We start from the raw sequence: 7,112 nt of genomic DNA on the forward strand, positions 1-7,112 counted from the left end.
ATGTCTAGGAGCACCGCAGTATGCATATGTGTAAATGGGATTCCAAAATGCAGAAAATCTATCTATCTATCTATCTATCTATCTATCTATCTATCTATCTATCTATCTATCTATCTATCTATCTATCTATCTATCTATCTCTAAAATCATGAAAAATCATTAAACCTTGCAATGGTGTGTTACAACAATTGTTCTTTACAAAAGTAGTCTTGTTTTAGCTGGCACAGACATGCAAGACAATTATGTTTAGATATTTGCTAATTAGGCCTATTTGTCTAGGGAAAATACGTTATTGCTTTTTGGAAGCAATCTTTAAAACAAGCAAACAATATTCCAGGGAATCACACTTTTGTCTGGCCTCTTGTTGTGACACAGCTAATCTATGAGCAATTTCTTCTAGTTAAAATTAGAATGTACTGTATCTCTAAGTTATTTGAGAGTATGTAAAATGAAGCAACAAAAGCTAATGCTATCATTTTGACATATTCTCTAGCAACAGTAGCTATGCAGAATTTGTTGTCAGATTTGTTATTTCTTGACAGTGTTTACATACAGTATATAACTTAGCAATGAGGGTATTTGTAAATATATAAGCCACTGGTCAAAGACGGAAAAAGGCTTCCACATCAACTGCCTGGAAGTGCTAGCAGTATGTCGAACCTGTCAGTTCTTCCTGCCAGTCCTAAAAGGACACCATGTGCTAATCCGATCGGACAACAGGTTCGTGGTGTCCTACATAAATCGCCATGGAGGCATCTCCTCGAAGCGTCTCTTCACTCTGGTAGAGCGCCTCCTGGAATGGGATCAACTCAACCTGCGCTTGCTGAGAGCAGCGCATAAAGCGATAATGTTACCAAGGAGCAAATTGAACCAAGGAGCGGACATGTTACCAAGGAGCAATGTCCCCTCAGGGGAGTGGACGCTCCATCCACAGATGGTTCAGAGGATCTGGAAGATCTTCGTCGAGGCCGAGTTGGACCTCTTCACCTCAGAAGACAACTCTCACTGCCCAATTTATTTCTCAAAGACCAGGGACGCGTTGGCCCACGATTGGCCCAACCTCCTTCTTTATGCTTTTCCCCCGACCGCCCTGATCCCACAGGTAATCAGGCGAGTAAGGGAACAAAAACACAAGATTCTCCTGGTGGCCCCCCTTTGGATGAACCAGCTGTGGTCATCAGAGCTAACTCAGCTGTTGATAGCGGCCCCTTTGCCCGTTCCGCTGAGACGGGATCTCCTCTCTCAAGCGAATTGGGCAATATGGCATCCTCGGCCCGACCTATGGGCCCTGCACCTCTGGCCGCTCGAAGGGAGCCTTTGAGTCTTAAACACAATCGCAGAGGCTAGAGCCCCGTCTACGAGACGCCTCTACGCCTTGAAGTGGTCTTTTTTCTCCGCTTGGCGTCTAAACCGTGGCAAAGACCCTCATATTTACGATTTAACAGAGGTATTGTCATTTCTGCAAGAGCTGCTGGATAAGGGACGCTCCCCATCCACGCTCAAAGTCTATGCGGTGCGAGCGGCGTGGTCTGCTCACAAAGCTCCGGAAGCGGCGGTGGCCGCTCTCAGTTTCCCCGAAGCGGCGGTGCCCGCTCATGAGTTTCTCAAAGCGGCGGTGCCCGCTCACAAGGCTCCGGAAGCGGCGGTGGCCACTCTCAGTTTCCCTGAGGCGGCGGTGGCCACTCTCAGTTCCCCCGAAGCGGCGGGGCCCGGTCATGCCAGCCCGAAGGGGCCATTTGTTCCCGAGCAAGCTGAAAAGCTGCTGAATAATACTGAATAGAGCTTATATAGGAATGCCGCGATAGGTGTCGCATTCCTACAGGTAGATGTGATCAGCTGAGAATCAGCTGATGCATGCTTGGCTCACGTGACCTGCCAGAACTAACGCTAACACTTAACTTATGTATATATCTGTTTATAATACACATTTTAAAATTGCATTGCATACCTGCTGCTGCCATAAAAAAAGACACATTTCAAATGTTTACGTGCTTTTCTTCTTTTTCTGCTCACAGTCGCTGGAGTGGAGCAGTTATGAAGTATTTTTCTTTTAAATACTTTCCAGCATTTCAGAAATAAATTACTGTGGCGAAAGGAGGAGCTGGGGATGGAGGAGGGTCATTTGTTCCAGAGCAAGCTGAAAAGCTGCTGAATAATACTGAATAGAGCTTATATAGGAATGCCGCGATAGGTGTCGCATTCCTCCAGGCAGATGTGATCAGCTGAGAATCAGCTGATGCATGCTTGGCTCACGTGACCTGCCAGAACTAACGCTAACGCTTAACTTATGTATATATCTGTTTATAATACGCATTTTAAAATTGCATTGCATACCTGCTGCTGCCATAAAAAAAGACACATTTCGAATGTTTACGTGCTTTTCTTCTTTTTCTGCTCGCAGTCGCTGGAGTGGAGCAGTTATGAAGTATTTTTCTTTTAAATACTTTCCAGCATTTCAGAAATAAATATGTATGCAAGTTACACCGAAGTACAACAGTTACCGTACGGTGTTCGGGAGTGCTCAAAAAGGGTTTAAACATTGAATTTTGAATCGATTTCTTCTCATAAACTCAGAGATGTGGATTCAGATGCCAATTCAATTACCACATGACCTTGGTGTTTGTCAAAAAACAGCAGGTAATTCGGCCGGACAGCGAGGCCCAGCCAGCCGCCTCACAAATATCTGCAATGGACACACCACTGGACCATGCCACAAAATGACTCACAGACATGTTATTAAATAATGATGCTGGTTGTTTAAAATAAGTTTAGGTTAATACATGGAAATCAATTTTTGAAACTATAGAATATTAGTGGAAAATGACAAAGGATCTCTGAGACAATTTCAAATAAACGTGTTTGCTGTTTATTAACTGGCAAGCTCTAGATGTTCAGAAAAAGTATCTTATTAAATTGGATTTATGAAATTGCAGAGGTGACGTGCTTTGTGGAATAGATGAGGTCAGAGTGCAGAGGTTCACCATGGTGCATGACAGTGCAATTCCTGCACTACTTTGTAACCTCTTCTAAAACATTATGCAGAAAGAAAAGCAAACTCTGACTAATGATAAAAATAAAGACATAGGAAATAGATTTTGTTTTAGTTTTCTATTTATTATTATTATTATTGTCACTTAATGATGTTCAAATGACGTGCTGAGTTTGCTCCTAGTACTAATCCAGGATCTTCTCTCTTAATCCAGCTCATCAAAGCATGACACACACTTCTATCTTCTTGTAGAGAGCCAGCCTGGCTGCTTTAACTAGCTCGCTGCAGTGCTGCCACATTTCTATTCAACCCAATAACTGAGAAAAGTGGAAGCTATTATGCATTCTTTAACGCTTTTTTAGATTTTTAGTTACGTTATTTATTTATTTACTATGATATAACAGTTAGAATTTATAAGAAAGTTAACAAGTAATTAGTAACTAATAAACTTATTTTCTCTCAGCTTCTCAATAAAACAACAACATTAAAAACACTGAATCAATGCTGTTCATTTTCCTGTTTGAGACAATGTTTGTCTCTGTTTAACCCCTGAACTACTGTAACACAAGGTGAACTCTGCGATCAGGAAGAGCAGGATCCAAATGCAGAAACTTGGAAATTAGACAAAATGCCGAACCAGAACTGAGAACACTAATGAGACAAGACCTGCCATATCAAGACCCAACAATGAATACAGGAAACACAAGGGCTTATATACACAAGGAATAGCTGTCTAATACACCACAGGTAAGAACAATAAGGGGGACAGGTAACAAAAGGCACAAGGACAGGTACTATATTTCACTTAAGTGGCAACTCCTGATGCTCTAAAACACAGCAATGCTGATGGAAATCACACCAGTGGAATGGAAGTTGGGCCAGGACCATGAGACCACAGGATGCAATGGTGGAGCAAGAGACATTGGAATGATATTGGAACGGAATTGCAGGGGATGACTGACTGTGGGAGAAAAGGCAGGGACAGCATGAATGACTGAAACGGAACAGGTTAGGTGCTCAGGTTTCTCTGGGGCTGATACAAACTCTACGGGGGATGCCACCACCTCTAGAGATGCTGTAGCAGATGTCGGGAGACCATGGGGCACTGGTGGAGCAGGAGACCACCATGGCGGATCAAGGGACCACAGGGGTGCCAGACGAGCAGAAGACCACTACGGAAAAGCAGGAGGAACAGGAGACAACCAAAGCTGAAGTGAAAACCACCACGGTGGAGCCAGCAGAGCTGAGAACCACAGGGCGCCACTGGGACTGGAGACACCATGGTGGAACTGATGGAGCAGGAGACCACCATGATAGAGCCGGCAAAGCTGGGGACCATGGCAGAGATGGAGCCACCATGGTGAAACTAGCAGAACAGCCTCCATGGCCATGGCAGAAAAAGCAGGAACAAGCTCCATGGCCATGACAGAACAGGCAGGGTGTTCGAACTCTGGGACTGCCTCCCTGGCTGTGGCAGAGAGATCATGAGTGGATGCTACCCCCTCAGGGAAAGGGTCTGATGGAGAAGTGTGTGTGTGTGGCCCAGACATGCAAGATGGCAAGAGCCATGACTGACAATGCTGACCAAAGGGGAAGAACCGTCGGCGTTATAATTTTTTTTTCATAAGGTAATAGAGTTTCTTTTTTGCACCTATTCCTAATAAAACATTACTATTACTAGTCATGTACAGTGTGTAAATATTTATGACTGTGTTAAGTGTAGTCTACAGGGCACTATGAAGTAACAAGAAAATATACTAGTGGTTTTGGGAAACACTAAATATATTTAGGTAATGATGGAGCATTCAACCATAGCTGGCTATGGTTAGTAATACTTTCTGGATACGCCCCCTTGATGATGTTTCAAACCAGGGTGTTTTTTTTGTTTGCTCGTAAGAAATGATCAGTTTCTGCTCTTGATCAGAAGTTATTTTTATTGTTTTCTTTTTTAATCTCATTAAGTCAAGTCAAGTCACCTTTATTTATATAGCCCTTACATTGTGTCAAAGCAGTTTTATAGTGTTAAACAGGAAGAACGTGTGCTGATAATGCAAGACAATAGAAAACAGTCAGTTTATCAGTTACAGTTAGTTCATTGTTGATTCAGTGATGTCATTGTCCAGCTCAGTTCAGTTCTCTTCAAATAGCATCTGTGCAGTCAACAATGTTGCCAGAAATTGTGTCCCCAACTAAGCAAGACAAAGGCACAGTAGCAAGGAATCAAAACTCCGTCTGTGACAGAAATGGAGAAAAAAATCCTTGGGAGAAACCAGGATCAGTCAGGGGGCCAGTTCTCCTCTAGCCAGACAAAACCAGCATGGTGTGCTTAATTCCAGGCTGCAACACAAGTCAGATTGTGCAGAGGACTCGTCTGGTTCTCGTGGTCTTGAGCCGATGGCCGACGAGGTCTTCAGAAGAGATCTGTCTCTAGGGTTCCTCTAGTTGACATGGTCACCGCTTGACATAAAGGTCATCTCTAGGTGCTGATCCACCATCTGGACTGGATCCAGGTGACTGCAGTAACCATCTGATCTGGATACGGACTGGATCTGGATGCTATGGTAAATCACATTTAATTCTAATTAAAATGTATTTTCACAAATAATTTTCAAATAAGTTCCAACACTACCACTATCTTTCTTACATGAGCATGAAATGACATATAGGCATATTACAACAACTAATTTTATTCTTATTCTTGTTATTAAAGTTATTATTTTGACCCAACATCTCAAAAAAAAAAATTTCCAAGTCAAAATTTTTATTTAATGTGAATCAACCAGATTACGATAGGTTACACAATTGAAAATATTTTTTTGATTACGATAGGTTACACAATTGAAAATATTTTTTTAAGGATCAGTAGAAATGAATCCTTAAATTAACAACGGCATTACCAGTTTTTAACAGTGTGCTAATTTAAAGGCCAAACTGCCTTTTCTAGGTTGAGACATCTCTTTCCTTTCTTCCTTTTGTTTATTCCACACTCTTTCATAACTGAGAATAGACATGGGTTGAGCACACAATTTGGAGATAAATCGGTCTGGCGATTCAGTCATTCATGAAATTCTGCTCGCTGTAATGAGTCATGCTTGTCTTACTCACCCACAGTGTTTTGAGTAACGCGTTACAAAAGTAATGCATTACAGTAACTGATTAATTTTTGCTGTAACGCAGTAGTGTAAGGCATTACTAATCAATTTTCAGTAATATTTTACTCGGTACATGTTCAGTAACGCATGCGTTACAACACACTTTTAGCCCAAAATTGAATTGTTCAAAGAAAAAAAACAACAAGACATTAACGAATCAAAAATGCCGCAAGTAAGTTCAATTTCCTGTTCGTGGTCAGTAAATAGCCGCGTGTGGTGTCCAAGTTTGTAAATAAAGACTAAACGACAGTTTCTGATATATTTGTTTAGCGATTTATTTCATTCATCTCCCTGTCGCTGGTGGAACTTTGTATTGTGTGACGTAGTCCAAGGAAGGCGTGTTTAGGGCGAGTTTTACAGGAGTGCCGTGAGGCTACTGGCCCGACAGTGGAAACGTGGCATGATTTCGGCCTCTGTGCTCGAGGTTCGAGGCTATTAGCCCCGCCCGGCTCGCACTGACCAGTGGAAAAGCGGCTAATGGGTGAAGATGGCAGAAGACTGTACATGCGCGAGATGCATGTATGCGCATCTTGTCATGGCATTAGAGTTTAGTCATGTTGTGTCTAATATGAATAGACCCAAGCTATTCACAGATATTGCCAGATCATCACTTTACCTCTACCATACTTTTAACAGACTTGGATCGTTTGTGATTCTGGCTGTCATCCTTTCTTGCATTGTCTTGAGCCTTCACTTTGCCAGTTATAAGCTATATTGTTAGTAGCCTGGATAGCCCAGTCATTATGCTACATCATATCGCCCTCTACTGGATGTAAAATGCTCTGCAGTACATTTTGTCATTTTAGAATGTTAAAGCTGCAGTCCATAACTTTTTTTTTTTTAAATGATCGGAAATCAATATTTGAGCAAGTGCATAACCAGCCAGTGTTCAAAACTATCGCCTTGCTTTGGCCCGATTCAAAACGGTTATCTTATAATAATGTTTTCTAACTGAAGAAAGACATTGGAGA

General features: G+C 42.1%; 1 long non-coding RNA gene across 1 annotated transcript; it reads right to left on the reverse strand.

Moving 5' to 3' along the window:
• Nucleotides 1–5,270: 5,270 nt before the first annotated feature.
• Nucleotides 5,271–6,828, reverse strand: LOC107601664 (uncharacterized). Its single transcript, XR_001610964.1, has 3 exons — nt 6,764–6,828; nt 6,241–6,243; nt 5,271–5,282 (listed from the first exon to the last, which is right to left on the reverse strand). It is a non-coding gene; the product is annotated as an uncharacterized lncRNA (long non-coding RNA).
• Nucleotides 6,829–7,112: the final 284 nt, after the last annotated feature.

This window comes from Sinocyclocheilus grahami, unplaced genomic scaffold, assembly GCF_001515645.1.
Source record: "Sinocyclocheilus grahami isolate Dianchi unplaced genomic scaffold, SAMN03320097.WGS_v1.1 scaffold310.1, whole genome shotgun sequence".
NCBI classification, from domain to species: Eukaryota; Metazoa; Chordata; class Actinopteri; order Cypriniformes; family Cyprinidae; genus Sinocyclocheilus; species Sinocyclocheilus grahami.